This window comes from Phocoena phocoena, chromosome 6 (assembly GCF_963924675.1).
Source record: "Phocoena phocoena chromosome 6, mPhoPho1.1, whole genome shotgun sequence".
Lineage (NCBI taxonomy): Eukaryota > Metazoa > Chordata > Mammalia > Artiodactyla > Phocoenidae > Phocoena > Phocoena phocoena.
In genome coordinates, this window is record NC_089224.1 from 31087249 (window position 1) to 31106670 (window position 19422).

Genomic DNA, 19422 nt, shown 5'->3' on the forward strand with positions numbered 1-19422 from the left:
GTTTGTGCAGTGGAGGGGACACAGTTCCAAGGGTTAAGAGCTGGCAGCGGGGCACACAGAAGCCCAGCTACTGCCGCCACGGACCGTCATTCAGAGCCCCATGTAGGTCTCTTTTGTGCGGTGGGTGAGCTTTCCCACCATGGGTTCCGGTGACTTGGAATGCCAAGGGCCTAAACTTAATTAACTTCTCCGGGCCAGGACTCTTCCATCTCAGCCTGCATCCTGCTTCATGGGGCGGCAGGACGAAAGTGCTCTCTGCACAAACAGAGGCCAGGGACCTTAGTGGGAGCGTTGGCAAATACAACAGGGCCAGTGGCATCCTCATTAAACTCTGATTAGCAAGTGGACTTGATCCAGGCCAAATCAGAGCTGAATGAGATTTCTTTCTTTCTTCTTCTTTTTTTGCTGCCAGTTGATCAGATGTAGGCAATTAAGAACCCTCACACCTCCAGCCCTTGTATTTTTTTGAAGCAGGGAGCTCATACCAGTCAAGCCATAAAGACGCTATTGTCCTAAGAACAATATTCCCCACTAATCTCACTTCTGGCAATTTACTTTTTCTTCCCAAGCAGATTTAGAAACTTAAAAAAAAAAAAATCCTTGAAAGAGTACGGGGGTAGAATACTCCATGGTATCTAATCCCATCGCAAAGTGGGAGTTTTCTTGTTCCATTCAGCTTTTCTTTGAATGAGCGCTGGATAAATAAACTTCTACTGCATCGCCACATTGATGCAGAGACCGTGAGGACCCAATTATGCATATGGGGCGTGTGCATTCTAGTTTGCAAATCAAACACAAAGAAGGCAGCACAAGCGTTCCCTTGTAATCAGTTCTCACTACAAATTTACAAACCTGCGAGGTGAGATTGGCCTTTGTTAAGTATTTAAAAGCAATTATTACCTTTCTTTAATTTTCTGGTGGTAATTAGACTCCTGAATATGGTCCAACCTGATCTGTGCCTGGAAGGATTCTTGTGGCTCTCTGTGGTCCGGGGGAGGGGGGTGGTGAGGTGAAGGGGACCTTAGAGCCAGCCTCGCAGGGGTTCCTGAGAACTCCACAACTTTTCCAGCCTGAGGCCAAGAAGTCTGACAGGCAGACACTGAGAAGCTATGTCCTTTTTGCCTATAAAGAGAGAAGATAAAAGACAACGGGAGAAGTGAGACGTGCAGAGAGCAATAGGAAAGACAGAAGCTCAGGGTGGCAGGGAAATAAGGCAACAGAAACTTGAGGCAGAAGAAAAGACAGTGAGGATTATCTAAAACGAGGTAGAAAGGAGAGTCACCTCACCGTTGTTACTGTGTTCACATTTTCATCCTCACTCACAGGATTCCTGTTAATGAGCCCGGCACCTCTGGGCACCCGGGCCTCAACGTCTTTGGGTTCTTACAATGAATGAAGACGCTAAGAGTCTCTCTGAAAAGCAAAATCAAAGGGGAAAGAAAGGAAGAGAATCCAAAAGCCCTGAAAAATAGCTAACCCAAAAGCTAACCCTTTCAGCAGGCCCCAAAGTTCATCTAACTTGGCAGGCAAGAGGGACCCAGGAAAGAATTGCAAACAGCTCCAGCCTGCCCAGACTCTAGGTGGAGGCTGGTCAGGAATTCCACACCCTGTGACAGTGCAGAGCCTGGCACTGTTCCTAATGGTTGGATCATCTCCTGAAGACTAAGGTTGACATATCCTCTGGATCTCTTATAAGGACACACCATCTTTCAACTGTTGAGCTACTGGGGATTTGGATGGCTGTGCCCATGTCGGGGTAAGGAGGAGGTCCATTGTGTCTGGAGCTGGTGAGAGGAACTAGACCAGAAGTCAGAGGTAATCAGAGTTACTATGGATGGAGCAAGGGCAGAAAGGACATAGGGTGGGCAATCTCACTGATGTCCAGGGGAAAGCCAAGGCAGAGTTCCTGGGCTATGAACCAACAAGAGGTGGGAGTTGCCACCTGCTCTATGGATGCAAATTGTATCATTTCTCATCAGGTGCATCATTCTCTCCCAAGATGGAGGTAAGGAACCTCTCCCTTTTATAATGTAGTGTTTTGAGTCATTTAGACCTGGATTCAGGTACTGGCTTGATACTTACCAGATGTGTGATGCTGGTAAAATTCCTTAATCTCTATGAGCCTTAGTTTGTCTGTTTGTTTGTTTTCCTATAAAGTAAAGAGAATACCTCCTCAAGAGGATTAATTAAAATAAAGTATGTAACTTAACACTTGCCTGTGACAGACAATAAATAAGCAAAACATGGCAAAATTGTTCTAATAGATCATTCAGGTCTGTGGATTCTGTTTAGGAGACCAGGCTAAAAAGAGAAGCAAGTACTGTTTCCAGGAAAAATAGCAATGTAACTGATGGAGAAAATAGATAGCTTTAATACACATAGAGAGAGATATGAATGCATTGCTATAATTCACAGTCAAATTCACACTTGTACTATATTAGGTAGTGAGTGACCATAACACAGCTTCCCCAGAGTCTCCACTGAGAATCAACTATTTGATAGGAGGTATAAATATGAACAAGCACCTTATCTAAAAAACTAACCTTTGGGGTGACTTAAGCAATGCAGCTCCCCTATGAGGCAGAATGCAATAAGAGGCAAAGGAGTTGAACAAAGAAACGCAGGGGCACATTGAGGAAGGAGAGATTAGTTCCAGATAGGAGGATTAGGAGAGGCTTTAGGTTGGAGCTGGCATTAAACCAAGACTTGGAGATAGGTAGAAATAAGAAGAAAGGGGATTCTGAGAGGCAGGAAGCAGGAACTGCAAGGTACGCCTGAGAAATGATGAGTGAGAATAAGCCTGTGTCAATGGGTTAGGTGACAGGAGAGCTCATTTGTCTTGATGGGTTGGACCTTCATTTTGTCTGTGGTGGGTAGAATGGAATCGTTTGACTAATGTCACTGGAGGAGTATATGTGTAGATTGGAGGTGGGGAGACACCAGAAGCCAGGAGCCAGCAGAGTCCTTTACGGCAAGAGAATGGACAGTGGCCTGAAACAGGATGGTGGGAATTCATATAAGGGTGTGGATACAGGCACATAGGGAAATTGTCCTCAAGAGGACTGTCAATGTACTGAATGTAAGGGGCGAGGTAGAGGAAATCATTGTAGAGAACGTTGAAATCGGAGCCCTAGCACCACAAACACTGAAAGAGGAAGAGAATTGGGATGGTCAGCGTATTGAACTTGGGACCCCCTATGTAGGAGATGACAACGTTTCAGCCAGTCATTTGTCAGGTCCTGCCTTTGTACTTATGGCTTTGAATCTCACAGCTGAAATTAAGCCTAGGAACCTACCTTGAGAGCTGGGTTAATCAGGGTCAAGTATAGGAAACAGAAACGTGTCCAGGTCTCCTACACAAAGGGAATGTAATGCAGGGAATTAACACAGAGGTGATAGAAGCACTGAGAGGCCAAACAGGAGATGTGAAGGCAACCCAGAAATTAGAATAGCAGGAAGCTGATACCTCCCCTGAGGCTGAAGGGACAATAAGTGAAGGAGGAGGGGTCACCAGCACCCAAAAGCTTGAGCCCTCTCACAGGAGCTTCTGGGGAGCTGGACACGGAACAGGAGGCTGTTCAGCAGAGAACGAGGCTTCATAGAGACCGTGTGCATGACAAAGAAGCCTCCCGCATTCTTCTCGCCTGACAAGGAGTGGGCTGCTGAGGGAGGATGGGTATCTTGGGGTGGAGGAAAGAGCAAGTGTGATGGTGCCTTGAGAAGAGACGGAAAAAGAGCAAGTACTACAGGCAGTAGCATCCCAGGGCTGGGGGAAATGAGAAAGGGGGCAGATGGCAGGGCAGGGAGAGAAAAGGTGCCTGCAGGCCCACCTCCTACTTCAGGCCTCCACTAAGCAGTGCCCAGCAGCCTCCAGGGCGCAAAAGCTGGGTGGATGGCCCCACTGCATGAGCTCTCTGCCTTCCTCGGGCCCTGACACAGTAGGGTGGCCTTGTCCTAATTTCGCCACTGTACCATTTATTACTGAGGGAATCTGCCCCCCTGATGTCACTGTTACCCCATTCAGTGAGATCGTCAGTGAGCTATAGCACATCAATGATTTTGAAATATTTGTGTATGGCCTTTTTCTCACACTTCTCTCTTTTTCTTGTTTAAAAAAGTCTACTGATCATCAGTGCTCTTATTAAAGCTTTTCCAGAGATATTCATTGAAGGAAGCTAAGGAGCTTCTGGAAAATAAAGATTGTAAAGTGTCATCCAGGGGAACACCAAAGGTTATCTAATACAGTGTTTTCCAAAGAGTTCAGGTCTTAAGTATCACCCAGGCCTTTGTTAGAGTCATAGAAGAAAATCAATAAAATGCACCTAAACCATCGTAAAAAAGGCATAGCTTCTCAGGCCTTAATTCATATCTACTGAGTCAGAACCTCAAGGTGATTCTTAAGATAAGATCCTGCAAGTGTAGGGAACACTGGTTTAATCCAACATTTTATTTAATCAACATTTCAAAGATGAGGCCCAGAGAGGTGAGGCACTTCCCACGAGTTCACAGAAAGTAGGATGAGACCCCAGCGGCCTACACTCCCAGCCCAGCCCACCTTCTGATACTGCGTCCCAGGAGAGGATAGGGCTGTAGGTGAGCAAACCAATGTTTACCAATGGGACAAGAGTTTTGGTGTTGATTTTTCTGTGCATACTTCAGAGAACGGTTGACATATATAGGTGTATGTATATGTATACATATATACACATATATGTATATACACGGGGCCTAGAACTATCAGGTAATGAGAAAATATCCGGTGAATGAGTGAGTGGTGTTATCCCAGGAAGTGGCCAGGCGGCTTGTGTTCTCATCAAGGAAGTTATCACCATAGAGATTTTCTGCCCGGAAGCAAGACCTTCCCTCCGCAGAGCCTGTCGGCAACGGTAAGAGTGCCGATTTGCTGCGCTTTCCAAACCTGCCATGTTGAGGGAAGGATCTCTTTTGTATAAACCTGTGAATGGTTCTTTTACCGGCATTTCCCGGGAGTGAGGAAGTGTGAGGAGAGATCCGCAGAGTTAATTAACTACCCCACCTCCCTCCCTCCTGTTTGCCCAGCTCATTCAAACACATAAATGCCACTACAAACAACCACTAAATCTACAGAGGCTTGTTCTGGCTGTCAAACACAGCCGTAAAAATAATATGCCCTCCAGCAGGAGAGGGGAAAGCTAGGATGGCAAAGCACTCACTAATTTTCAACAATCCCTCCTTAGAGACATAATCTTCAAATAAATATTTAACTTGCTCTGTCTTTGGTCTTAGATTATTTACAAATCAGGCTTAAAAGGCGATTTAAAATGATCCTTCCCTGAGCTATTTGCACACCTAGGAGTTGCCCCCGGGGTAGGAACGAGCCTTCCCGGAGGCCGGAGGCTGGCCTGTGTGGCCATACAAGGCCTGCCAGCTGGTGGAGCAGGTGGGCTGGCGCGCAGTGGGCAGCCTGCGCTCCCTCTGTCAGGTCTCGGTGCCCTCCTGCCCTTGTGAGGCAAGGGCACGGGCAGGCCTGCCCTTAGAGAAAAGTGGGACAGAATTTCCATCCCACGGTCACTCAGAACACCAGGATTATGAGGAAAATGAAGCAAACCCTGACTCCTGGGCCTAAGGATTTGGAAAAGAAACTCTGTGAAAGAAGCTGGGATGCTAGCTCCTGAGCACCCAGAAATGGATCTGAGTTTGGCCCTGGAGGTAGAGATGAAGGGTGTATGGAGGCCTTCCGACCCTTGGATGACATTTTCCAAGAATACTTAAAACTCTCAAGAGGTTAATAGGTGGCCCAAAGAAAACAGGGATTTGTGGTCACGTAAGTGTGAACCCATGTGTTCTCTTGTTGGAGACACACGAGCAGGGGTTGGCGCATTTTCATCTCTAAGTGGCCAATAGTAAATATTTTCTGCTTTGTGGGCCTTCTGGCCTTCGTCTTAGCTACCCTTCTATGCCGTTTCAGGGTAAAGCAGCCATGGAGAATATGTGAATGAATGGGCGTGGCCCCGTTCCAATAAAACTTTATTTACAAAAGCAGGTGGCAGGTCAGATTTGTCCTATGGGCTGACGTTTGCTGAACCCTCTACCAGAAGGTTAAAAGCTCCGCCGGGCCCTGAATTAAAGAAATACTGATTTTCATCTAATCCGATCTTTTCCCCAAGCATCTTTGACCACAAAACCCTTTTTTATTCCCACGTATCTATTGACATTTTGTGCAAAGCTAGCAACCCATGGAACAGTTTGGGAAGTAATATCCTGGGGAATGTGCTGGGAAGGAAAAACCTCTCTGTAAAAAGTTATAACACCCCGGCAATCTAAATATCTAATGCTTGAGCAAAAGCTCTGGTCACCTGAGGAAAAAATCATTCTCCACTTCTAGCTGGGAAGAAAGTAAGCAGAAGCAGAAACCAAACAGTAATCAGAGACCAAGGGAAGCTTCAGCGACAGAACCAGAAATCGGCCCTAAGGAGGCCCATGGCACGAGCTGGGACACCAAGGAAAGAAGGGCTCAAAGGGGCAAGTCCAAAATCACAGGCTCACCAGCATGACTCTGATTGTCCAAAATCACAGGCTCAACGGACATGACTCTGATTATCTCTCAAGCTCCTGAAGGTTCTCAAGCCTGCTCAGAGAACAGTGGGAAGTGTAATAATCTGATAGGCTAACTGCTTCAATAAATAATGCCAAACACAACAGAAGTTTATTTCTCATTCGTATAAAGTTTCAGCAGGTGTTCCTGGTCAGTGGGCAGCTCTCCTCGACACAGTAAGTCAAGGACCCATGCCCTTCCTTTTTTGTGGCTCTGCCATTCCCGAGGGCCTCAGAGTCCTCTGCTGGATCCTCTGCATCTGACCAGCAGTCAGGGAAGAGAGAGGGTGTGGAGCAGGGAGCAGAGGCCTCTGGGGACCAAGCAGCCCTGTGAACACCTTGGGCCCTGCATAGTACAATATAGCAGGAAGTCCAAGGTTAGGCGCTTGGTGCCTCCCTAGAGAACCAAAGACAATTCCAAGCCAAATGTACCGACTCTGTAAGTCTGCACATTGAATCTTTTTTTTTAATGTAAATAGTCATCTTTATTATAATTCATGAATACATTAGAAACTGACATAGATCTCTCTAATAAGACACCCAGGTTCTCATGGGCATCTGCTTTCCACTCATTGTTAGAAAAATCCACGGCTGGCTTGAAGAATGTTTAAAAAAAAAAATGGCCAAGTAATATCTTAGTGTCATTATGAGAAGTTTTCACCTCGTGGGAAACCTGAAAGGCTCTCTGTGCCTCCCAAGTGAAGAGCCTAAACTATCTTAACAGACCTGCCCACATTCAAGTGTCTTCTGGAATTCCTTATAAATTTCAGTGGGCACCCAGCCAATAGAACATTTTATCACTCTGCTGGTTTTTAAGGTACAGTTCCAGGATTAAACACTGTGCCCAAACTGTCCAGGCTTATCTTCAAAAAAGAGTGTATTACACACTTTACCGCCTCTCCCTGCCAAGTAAAGGACCCCAAAGCATTAAGTGTTAACTGCAAAGAAGTTAGGTGAGGTCCTCTTCTCTCCCCAGATCAAGCTGCCTCGAATCCCGGGCGAATGCGAGCATCACAAACACAGGGCAATAGTGTTTCCCAAAAAGTGCACGTTGAGTCTTAACTGGATCTTCATTCTCCTCCCCATTCACTACCAGTTCTCTTCCCATTTATTCACTTTATTCTCTTTTAATGTCTCAGTCAGCTACCACAGTTCTTCTTTAGGCATAGGAGGAAATTATTAAATCAGACATAATAGTAAGCCATATTCAAGTAGGGAAAAGCAAAGAAAGAGATGCCCATCGAGGTGGATATTATTAAAAACAAACAAAACAACAGCCACAAAGCAAAGTAGAGCTTACAGAAACTCCTGTGAGCTTTTTCTTTTTTAGAGACACCCGTCCAGCTTGGATGGCTCTCTCCAGGTTGGGCTGCCCAGTGACCCTCCATCACCAGGAAGTCCACATCAACTCTGCATCCTTTCTAGAAGTCTCACTGCAGGCACTGACCTCATTCACAAACAGCCGTGTCCTCCTTCCGTTGAGTCTGGGTGGATTCTGAAGCACAGTCAAGGCTGGACAGAGACCATGTTAAGGTGAGTCCGACCAGCCGCCCACCCCCCCCAGCATGGGCGCCACCTGGTGGTTCCTGACCCCCAGCTGCTCACAGGCCACCCAAGCCCCACAGACAAGCACAGCCTGCACGACCCAGCCAGCCAAAGTTAAATTCTAAAATCCAAAAAGTAAATTAAATTCTAAAATTTAAATTCTAAAAGGTGGGGATGGAGAGGAGAAATAAACTTAATTTAGAAAAAATAAGTACTTCTCCAGATAGTTCTGGAATACTCGCTGCTGTCTTTCTAAGGGGTGAGAAGCAGAGGAGGATGACAGGCCTCTGGAAGCACACCAGAGGCACACACTTAAGTGCATATTTTGATATTTCTAACCAACTGTTAACCATAGTTCTTTCATCAGGGAAACATGTCATCTTTTAAATACTAGATGTCAATGAATGTGATTTTTGGAAAAACACTAGCGACAATTCACAGGCCACACATTTTCCACCCTCTGAGTCCTCACGTCATACATTTACTGCGCCCTCCTCCTCCCCCTGACGTTGGATCTTTCTGGAATTTAAATCATAAACTCAAACTTTTCTCCCCTATCTTAGTCTTTCATTAATGTAAGAATAACTCATACATACACATTATATTCATACATTAATTATTTGTGCATGTAAGCATCCATACATATATACATATGCACATACACAAATATATTACACAGTTCCCGAATTACAAACACATTTAGTCTTCACCACAACACTGTGAGACAGGCATGGCAGAGATATCTCTCATTTCACAAATGAGGAAAGTGAAATCAGCTGGGTGAATGAGGTCCTGGAGAGCCAGTAAGCTACAAAGCAGGACCATGACACAGAGCAGCAGAATCGAGTCCCCTCCCCAGAGGCTCTGAAACAAGAGTGGAGGGTGAGGCCCTGAAGGTGCCTCCTCTGTCCCCCTCGTGCCTTGTATCTATCCACACACATCCACATCCACACTGCAAGTGGAAGCTATTCTTATGTCCTCGTAGTCACTGCCTTAGGAGAGGAGGGAGAAAGAGGCCAGAACCCAGAGGTGGTGAGCCACAGGTTGGCAGGGATGTCAGGCCATAAGCTAAAAGTGCAGGAGCCCCGCCAGAGCAGAGCGTGGCCATCTGCTGCCCTCTGTGTGTCTCTAGCTGTATCTCCTAACATCAGATCTAACCACCCACAACTGTGAAGTCGAAGAGCTGAGGCTGTATCTTGAAATAAAAATCAAACACGTATACACAAATACACAGATGTGTTTTGAAAACTAAGAGAGGCAATGATTTCCTTACTCTGACCAAACACTGTTGGCCTCGAGAGGATCTGGATAGCCTCAGAGGATACAGCGCCTTACCCTGAACCCATTAAGACCGGCAGCCACTCCTTTTGGCAGGAAAGTGTCTGGCGGCTGGATGCAGAGGGCCTTGGGTGTCCGAAGCATGGTGCTGGTCAACCCTGCCACTTCAGTGGCCTGGAGACTGAGGTTTGTATTCATTTATGACAAAGCAGCCTGATCCCCATGCTTCTGTCACTGTCAGTGTCAGAGCTAGTTCACCCTGGTAAAAAACTGCACCCTAAGACTCTCAGAGTGAAAAGATTAGTGTTCCTGCTAGAAATCCAGAGGCAACTCTACTATCAGAGGCATCTAATCCGTCCGGGTGCTATTGTTTTCTCTAAAAGTATTGCTGCTTCTCCTTTTCTTCTACAAACATTTGTCTTCTTTGAAGAAAACTTATTTCACTCTCTGTACCTTGAGCACAGATGTCCAGTCATGGCCGAGATGTGAATGCTAAGATTCCACTCCAGCTATAATCCTAAATTGCCCTTGTGGACAGAACTTCACTGGCCTCTGTAACTACTGTTTTTCTTGGAGGTGTATGAATTGTACAGTAAATACAGAGGGAAATGATAGTGCTCATGATGACAAGGAAAGAACGTTATAAAGAAATGTTACATGACTCAAAGCAAATTTATATGAAGTGAATTCCTGAGGGAAAGAAAAAAGTATGTACAAAATACAGAGAAATTAGGATTGGAAATTAGGATTTCTCTCTGGGGCATCCCAGCAAGTTTTAAAGACCACCACATCTTATAGTCTCATGCTAGATCTCCACCATATATTTCTGCCATCAGTAGCTAACACTGAGAGCCAACATCATCCCCCTTGCGGAATTTGGGTAGCCTCGAATGATCTATGACTGCGAAACAACTTCATCTCCAGGGCAAAAGAATGACAATGAAATAAGGCTGGAGATACAGAGTGACTGCTTATACGTTGAGTCAGTGACTGCAAGGAAGCAACAGAAGGACAGGCCGGGATCTCCTTCTCATGGTCTTGATGGCCCTTGTCACATTCTGTTATGTGCTGAACTGTGTCCCCCCAGAATCCATATGTTGAAGCCCTAACCTCCAATACCTCACAATGTGACTGTCTTTGGAGACAGGACCTTTAAAGAGGTGATTAAGCGAAAATGGGGCCGTAAGGGTGAACCCTAATCCATTCTGACTGCTGTGCTTACATGAAAAGGAAATTGCACACACTGATACTATGGATGTGCACACACAGAGGAAAGACCATGAGAGGACACAGCAGGAAGGTGCCCATCAGCAAGCCAAGGAGAGAGGCCTCAGGAGAAACCAACCCTGCCGACACCTGGACCTTGGACTCCCAGCCTCCAGAACTGTGAGAAATAAAATGTCTTGTTAAAGACACCCTTCCTGTAGTATTTTGTTTTGGCAGCCCAAGCAGACTCATATACACCCCAGGAGGCTTAGACAGGACCAGGGAAAGCGTGGCCTTGGAATGAGGAGGCTTGAGGTTCATGTTGGGCTTTGCCGTTAGGCTTTGTCACTGTGAGTTCCATTCTCAAAAAAGGTCAGAGTTTCTGAGCATCACTTTCTTCCCATGCAAAATGTGAGGGTTGATTGGCATGGACTCTGAGGTCCCTTCTACACCACACATTATGGCTGTACCACCTTCCGTTACAAGGATGCCTCACCCAGATCTCAACTGTACCACCTCCCACAGCAGTGGCCCCAGAAGCTACAAGCACACTGTTGCCTGGGACCTAAGATACAGAAAACAAACTCTGCATTCTCCAGTGGCAGGAATTGATGAGTTGGGAAGCAGTGATGCGGATTTTGTCATTCTCTCTAATTGGTTCTTGTTGAAAGCAGAGGTGCCTTTGCCTGCAGACCTTTGCAATCCAGACTGCTCAGGGATTCAGCCTGCCCCCTCACACCTTCTTCTCACACACACCTCTCCCACAGGGTTCTTTCTGGCTTGGATTGCCTGCCAAACTCCCAATTAAATATACTATGCAAGGTCTGTGCCTGAAGGAGGAAGCCCTCATTTGCTAAGGGGTTTAAATCACTTGACATGTGTGTGCCAATTTTCCCCTCCATATCATTTTTACTGATCAGCCCTTTCTTTTTCCTTTTTTAAGAACATGACTGTAACTTATTATTTTTAAAGAAGTCTTGATGGGATTTGGCTCAGGTACAAAACAATATTTCAACCAACAGCAAAGAACACAGATGAGTCCAAAGAATAAAAGGCAAAGGCACCTAAGACCACCTAAGTAAAGGTTAACTGATAATGTTCAGGGTGTCCGATCTGACACCACCACGTGTGTCCTAGCTCATCTCCAGCAATCTTAGCAAGTGGGGCACATGAATCCAAACTACCATGATTGTCAGAGGAGCTGCTGCCTTCCTCTTTCCTTTTCATTTCTTTTCTTGTTTGCTAATTAACCTCAGCAACCTAAGTGAGTCCTGTATGTAGAGAGAGAAAAAATCAAGAGTGACATGCAAAGTGGATATGTTGTACCATCACATCACTTTAAACTTCATTTTTTCAACCAAAATGCCCTCGAATTATAAGAGAGTTAATTATAAAAAATGACCTGAGGAAAAAAAAAGAGTTTTTGAATAATGAGAAAATTTCTAAGAGTATTTAGTTTACATTATTCCTGTTTCAACCTGACACTAGGTAATTGAGTTTCATCCTCTCCCAGGACTTTTTTAAGGTCATATCTAAGCAGAAAACATTCTCACTTGGAGGAGTGGCTCAGAAATGAATAAACAGAATTGCATAAATTTATACAATAACAAATAAGAAGAGAAATAGCTAGACTAGATGTTAGTTACATAATAGTGGGTCCTAAAAGCAGAAAATCTCTGTGTTTTGAAACACTAAACTTTGTGCGATTTGAGACAGAGACTGATAACTCCAATATTATTGAGAGCTCTGATGTCAGTTGTATATGGCTCAAATGGTGAGGTCCAGGAAATGCATGGCAGAATCAGAACACAGATGACAGGATTATGACCAGACTCAAGACAGGCATGATGTTGGCCACTCCTGGAGGAGATGTCACTGTCCTGGAGTGAACACCAGCCAGGAGTCACACACGTATATGACGAGCAATTCCTCCCTAGTTTTGAGCTTTAGTCCACTTCAGTGGGTCATGCTGGAGCTTCCTGGGCATCTCTGATGTGATCCACACTAGCTGAGAGTAATGTGTAAAAGTGGCAAGCAGACTTCATCCTAGTGCTTCATAAACATGTTAATAAAGGCAAGACTTAAGATTATTCTATTTTATTATTGTTGATATTATTGTTAATGAGATTGTTATATTAATTTCCTTTTCAGATAGTTTTCTGTTAGTGCACAGAAACACAACTGATTTTTGTATGTTGATTTTGTATCCTGTAACTTTGTTGAATTCTTTTATTAGCTCTAAGAGGTTTTTGGTGGAGTTTTTAAGGTTTTCTAAATATAAGATCATGTCATCAAAAAACAGAGACAATTTTACTTCTTTCTTTATGATTTGAATGCCTTTTATTTCTTTTTCTTGTCTAACTGCTGTAGCTAGGACTTCCAGTACTATGTTGAATAGGAGTGGTGAGAGTGGGCACCCTTGTCTTGTACTTGATCTTCGAAGAAAAGCTTTTAGTTTTTCATTGCCAAGCATGGCAATAGCTGTGGGTTTCTCATATACAGTGTTTATTGTGTTAAGTTACATTCCTTCTAATATTCTGCATTCAATTACAATGTGTGGGGCTTTCCCCCACACCAACAAGCAGTTATCAGATGCCAGCTGGGTTTCCTACGATTTAACTCAATTCTGACACTATCTACCTGGAGATAGCATCAGATCCCAAAGGCCATCTACTGGAGTTTTTATGGAGGCTTCATTACATAGGCATAATTGATTAAATCATTGGTCTTTGTTGATTGGATTCAATCTCCAGCCCCTCTCTTCTCCCTGGAGGTGGAGGTAGTTGGGGTTGGGGGGTAGTTTGAAAGTTCAGACCTTCTTACTGCATGGTTGGCTCCACTGACAACCAGTTCTCATCCTTTGGTGCCTTCCAAAAGCCACCTGATTAACATAACAAAACTTACCTTATTGTTCTCATCACAGGAAATTCCAAGTGTTTTAGGGGTTCTATGCCAGAAACAGGGACAAAGACCAAATATGTATTTCTTTTTTTTTCTTCCTTAAAATGGAGAAACAACAGAACCATATTTTAAAATGTTACTGATCTGCATTTTGTAAGAATCCATTCAAAAAATATTTTGACATAGAACACTATATTAGTTTCACGTGTACAACATAATGATTTGATCTATGCATATATTGTGAAGTGATCACCACAAGAAGTCTAGTTAACATCTATCACCACATATAATTACAAAAATTTTTTGTGTGATGGAAACTTTTAAGATCTACTCTCTGAGCAACTTTCAAACATATAATACAGTATTACTAACTATAGTCACCATGCTGTACATATTTTTATTATAAATCACCATATCACACCTTCTATACCTAATTTGTTGACCATTTTATTATAAAAGGGTGTTGAATTTTGTGAAATGCATTTTCTTCATCTACTGGGATGATTATATAATTTTTATCCTTTATTTGTTGATGTGGCCTACCACATTTATTGATTTGTGTATGTTGAACCATCCTTGCATCCCAGGGATAAATTGCATTTGATCATGGTGTATGATCTTCTTAATATGCTGTTAGTATGCTGTTGAACTTGGTTTGCTAGAGTTTTGTTGAGGATTTTTCCGTCAATGTTCATCAGGGATATTGGCCTATATATATATATAGTACTGCCTTTGTCTGGTTTTGGAATCAGGGTAATGTTGGTCTTGTAGAATGAATTTGAAAGTTTTCCTTCCTCTTCAACTTCTTGGGAGATTTTGAGAAGGATTGCCATTAATTCTTCTATAAATGTTTAGTAGAATTTACCAGTGAAGACTGGTCCTGAGCTTTTCTTTTTGGAAGTTTTGTTTTGTTTTGTTTTTTCTATTACTATTGCAATCTCTGGTCTGTTCACATTTTCTATTTCTTCATGACTCAGTCTTGGTAAGTTGTATATTTCTAGGAATTTATCCATTTCTTTTAGGTTATCCAATTTGTTAGCATATAAATGTTCATAACTTTATTTTATGATCCTTTGTATTTCTGTGGCATCAGTTGTAATGTCTCCTCTTTTATTCCCAGTATTTGAGACTTCTCTCTTTTTTTTCTATTTAAAAATAAACTTAACCCAGGACGTGAAAGTTTTGTACACTGAAAACTATAAAACACTGATAAAAGAAATTAAAGCAGACACATATAAATGGAACGACATCCTATCTTAGTACTTTCAGGCCACTATAACAAAATACCACAAACTGGATAGCATATAAACAACATAAATTTATTTCTCACAGTTCTGGAAGCTAGAAGTCCTAGATCAGGGTGCCAGCATGGTTAGGTTTTGGCAAAGGCCCTCTTATGGGCTGCAGAATGTCAACTTCTCACTGTGTCTTCACAAGGTAGAAGGAGAAAGCTAGCTCTCCAGGGCCTCTTTTATAAGGACACTTGGGAATTCCCTGGTGGTCCAGTGGTTAGGACTCTGTGCTCTCACTGCCGAGGGCCCAGGTTCAATCCCTGGTGAGGGAACTAATTTACCACAAGCTTCACGGAGTGGCCAAAAAATAATAATAATAATAAATATAAGGGCACCAATCCCATTCATGAGAGTTCCACTCTCATGACCTTATCACCTCCCAAGGACCTTCACTCTTAATACCATGAACTTGGGGTTAGGATTTCAATATATGAATTGAGCGGGAAGGAAGGAAGAGAGACACATTCAGATCATAGCACATTCCATGTTCATGAATTGGAAGAATTATTATTGTTAAAATCTCCATACTACCTAAAGCAAACTAGAGAATCAGTGCAATCCCTCTCAAAATTCCAATGGTGGGCTTCCCTGATGGCACAGTGGTTGAGAGTCCACCTGCCGATGCAGGGGACAGGGGTTCGTGCCCCAGTCCGGGAAGATCCCACATGCCATGGAGCAGCTAGGCCCGTGAGCCATGGTGGCTGAGCCTGCACGTCCGGAGCCTGTGCTCTGCAACAGGAGAGGCCCACATACCGCAAAAAAAAAATTATATATATATATATATATATATATATATTCAAATGGCATTTTTTACAGAAATAGAAAAAAAAATCATAGGGAATCACAAAAGGCCCTGAATAGCCAAAGTGATCTTGAGAAAGAACAGAGATGGTGACATCACACTTCCCAACTTCAAAATATATTACAAGGCTACATTAAATAAAACAGTATGGTACTGCCATAAATACAGACACATAGACAAATACAATAGAATTGAGATCCCAAAAATAGACCCATGCATATATGGTCAACTGATCTTCAACAAGTGTGTCAAGAGTACACAATACAGAAGGGATAGGCTCTTCAACAAATGATGCTGGGAAAACAATATCCACATGCAAAAGAATGAAATTAGACCCATATCTTACTCCATACACAAAAATCAACTCAAAATGGATTAAAGACTCAAATGTAAGACATGGAATGGTAAGACTTCTCAAAGAAAGTATAGGGGGATAGCTTCTTGACATTGGTCTTCTTGACATTGGTCAACAACAAAAAAAATTGTAATTTCAATGAGGCAACACTAAAGCATCTGACAGAGACCAACAAAAATATTACCTAGACTCAAACCACTTTGAGAAATGAGGGTTCCATTAAACAAAGAACATAGCCCCTGTCAATAATATTCTTTCTTTATTGTTTTTAGATAACATTGAGTTACCAAGAGAAGGCATGAGTGCCCTCCCTGGAAGTTTTGGAAAGAATTCCATTTACCTGTGCATTTACTTGTGTATGCTAGAGTCCATGCATGCCAACTAGAGGTGAGGACAGAATAAGTGTCTTCTGTTGATCTTTCCTATCTTTGCCTCTAGGTTTCTTGGATACTTTTCTGAGTTCACCTCTATTTTCCTTCACTCCTTTTCCCATATATTTTATCTCTCTGATGTTTATCATCACTGTCCTATAAATAAGGAACATCTCAGTAGCAGTTCATTTGCCTACGCAATCCTTTCTTTCAGACGTCTTGATATTTAAGTTGGCAAAGAATAAAAATATAAAGTTCTCAGGCCACTAAGGAATTTTAAGTCTAGAATTCATTGAAGATATGGAAGCACAATAGCTTCCCACTTGGTACAGTGACTTTCATTTCCATGTACAACTCTGAAATAGAGAAATGAAGCAACAGATCTGTGGTGGCACAAGAAAGATGGTGGTTAAAGAATTGTTGCATTTTCTACATGTATAGGCAGCTCATGGGGTGGGGAAAGGGGCAGCTATTCTGCTAATCATATTCTGTGGCTATTTGTCTTTCCTGGAAATATATGGAATTCTTAGATACTGCTCTAGAAATGAGTCAGCATTTTGATGTTATCATATTATGAATGAATGTTATTCTACCAGCTCGGATAAACCATCACATGCTAATTTCTTTTAAATTGATTAAATTAGCTTAAAGGGGGATTCAATCTCAGTCTTTATTAGGGTGCCCTTCACCTCCTCCGGGGCACAATGGTCCAAAGGGTTCATGTAATACCTGCTAAAAAGGGAGGGGAATTTTTCTAGCCATCTATTGCTACATAACAAACTATCCTAAAACATAACGATGTAAGACTCATATGATTTCATTTATATGAAATTTCTAGAAAAGGAGGAGCTTCAGAATCAGAAAACAGATCTGAAGTTGCCTGGGGTTGGAATTAGGAGTGAAAATTGACTTCAAAAAGCACAATGGGACTTTCTGGGTGATGGACTTGTCCTAAAATTGACTTTGGTGACAACTTTTTATATTTACTAAAACCCATTGAATTGTTTTCTTTTAATGGGTGATTTTATGGTATATAAATTATACCTCAATAAAGATATTTTTTAAATGGTGACATAAAATAACACTTAGTGACATAAAAAAAACAACCACTTTGTTATGCTTATGAATTCTGTTGATGGGAAGTCAATCAGGGCCAAGAGAGCGTGGCATGTCTCTGCCCCACAATGATCGTGGATTCTGATGGGAAGACTTGTATGGCTGAGGGCTGGAATCCTCTGGAGGCTTCTTCACCTGCAAGTCTGGCACCTGGGCTAGATTCTGAGACAGAGCTTCCCTGTAAGGAGTGTCTAGAGAACCAGCTTTGCAAAAGACCAGAACAGAAGATGCAAGATTTCTTCAGGTTACATGCAAATCTCTAGGCCAAGTTAGATTCAAGAAGAGAGAAATAAGACCCCTCCCTTTAATGGGGGTGACAGGGCCACATTGGAGAAGAGGAGGTGGAATGGGAGATATTGTCCAGATCATCTTCAGAAAATAGAATCTGTTGCATGACACTGGTTTTCAAAATGTCTTGGCCCCTTGGTCCTTGCCAGTCTTCTCACTGTTCTGATCCCTGAGGCCTCCCTATGGGTGGGTAGACTTTACTTTTCCAAGGGGTAACAGAGATCATTTACAAAGAGAGGTTCTGCAGCTAGGTTCTTGCCCTCCCCAATGGTGTCTCAAAGGCTTTTGCCATCTGAGGTCTTGCTGGGACATTTCACCGTGTAGGCCCGGGTACCATCACTTAAGAAAGCCGCTGGCCTCTGACCATGTTTCTGATTTAGAAACTGTCCCTCGTTGTTGCTCCTGCTGTTCTGCTTCCAAGGCACTTGCTGTCCTGCCTCTCTCTCTGAGACAACTTCAGAAAGCATCTTCAATGAGCCTTACTTCTCATAAAACACAAAAAGAGATTGCTCACAAGCAGTAGCATTTATTTAGGGTTCTGTAAAATCTCTAAAACTGAGGAGAGAAAGAGAGAGAGAGAGAGAGGGAGAAAGCCCACCGTTTTCTTTAAATTGGGGAAGGCAAAACACAGAACAAGGCACATCAATTTTTCAGTAAGTCATCCTGCCACGATTGCCAAATGTACACCTGCACACAAGAGTGTGTACACACGCATGAGAGACGGGGTTGGGGAGGAAGGTGTGGGAAGAGAGAGAGATCTGTCAAAGCCTCTGCAGTAATTTGCATACATTTCTCAAATAACAGAAACAGAGTCCTGCTTAAAAGCAGAGGGTAATAAATAAAGAAAAGAGGAGCAGCTGACTTCATGTAAAGAAGAAAATTTTAATGTTTTTGTCTTTTTTGTGGAGACACTTAACGCCAGCTATATCTCATATTTGTGGGAGATAAAACCCTAATTTTTAAAATTCACAAGCTCTTTTAACATAACCCATCAGTGACAGGCTACAGATCACTTTTTAAACAAATTCACTGGCTTATTTCTTTATCTATCAAAGAGTTCTTTAAATGACCAGAAGAAAATTTACTCTAGGTGAAGTTCAGGGGAAGATAGAGAAATAAAATTTTATTGCTGATAAATTAAGTTTTACCTGTTGTACAGCAGGTACTGTGCAAGGAGCTTTCCATTTGTTATATAGTTGAATTGTCCCAAATATGTGAGGGAGCTATTCATATCTAATCCTATTTTACAGATTAGGAAACAGGGACTATAGGAGGTAAATAACAAGCAAGTCTGTAACTGGGGAGGCTCTAGTCAATACAGAGCTGCGTGTGGCTTCACCTGGGGCTTCCTGAAACACCAGGAGTTGGATTCCAAGGCTCAGAAATGCCTTGGGGTCTCCTAAAGTGATAAATTGAGACCCATCTGATGCAGTCACTCTAATAGGCCATCAACATCTTTCCCTCTAGCTCCAGTTCACTCCTCTGGGCCCCACTGAAAATATAGCTCATTTAGGAATTCTTCCCCATTAACTCCATCCCTGCCACCCCAGAGAGGGCTTTGCTAAATGCCCTACTAAGTCTTCCCTCAGCAGCACTCAACACTTATTCTTAACGTAGCACTGAACCTTCTAGATTATAAATGGCTTTGAGTGTCCATGTTCCACAATAGACTGTAAGCTTTTTGAGGGGAGGGAC

General features: G+C 42.9%; 1 non-coding gene across 1 annotated transcript; it reads left to right on the forward strand.

The window, feature by feature from the left end:
- Positions 1–14994: 14994 nt before the first annotated feature.
- Positions 14995–15067, forward strand: TRNAE-CUC (transfer RNA glutamic acid (anticodon CUC)). Its single transcript has one exon. It is a non-coding gene; the product is annotated as a tRNA-Glu (tRNA).
- Positions 15068–19422: the final 4355 nt, after the last annotated feature.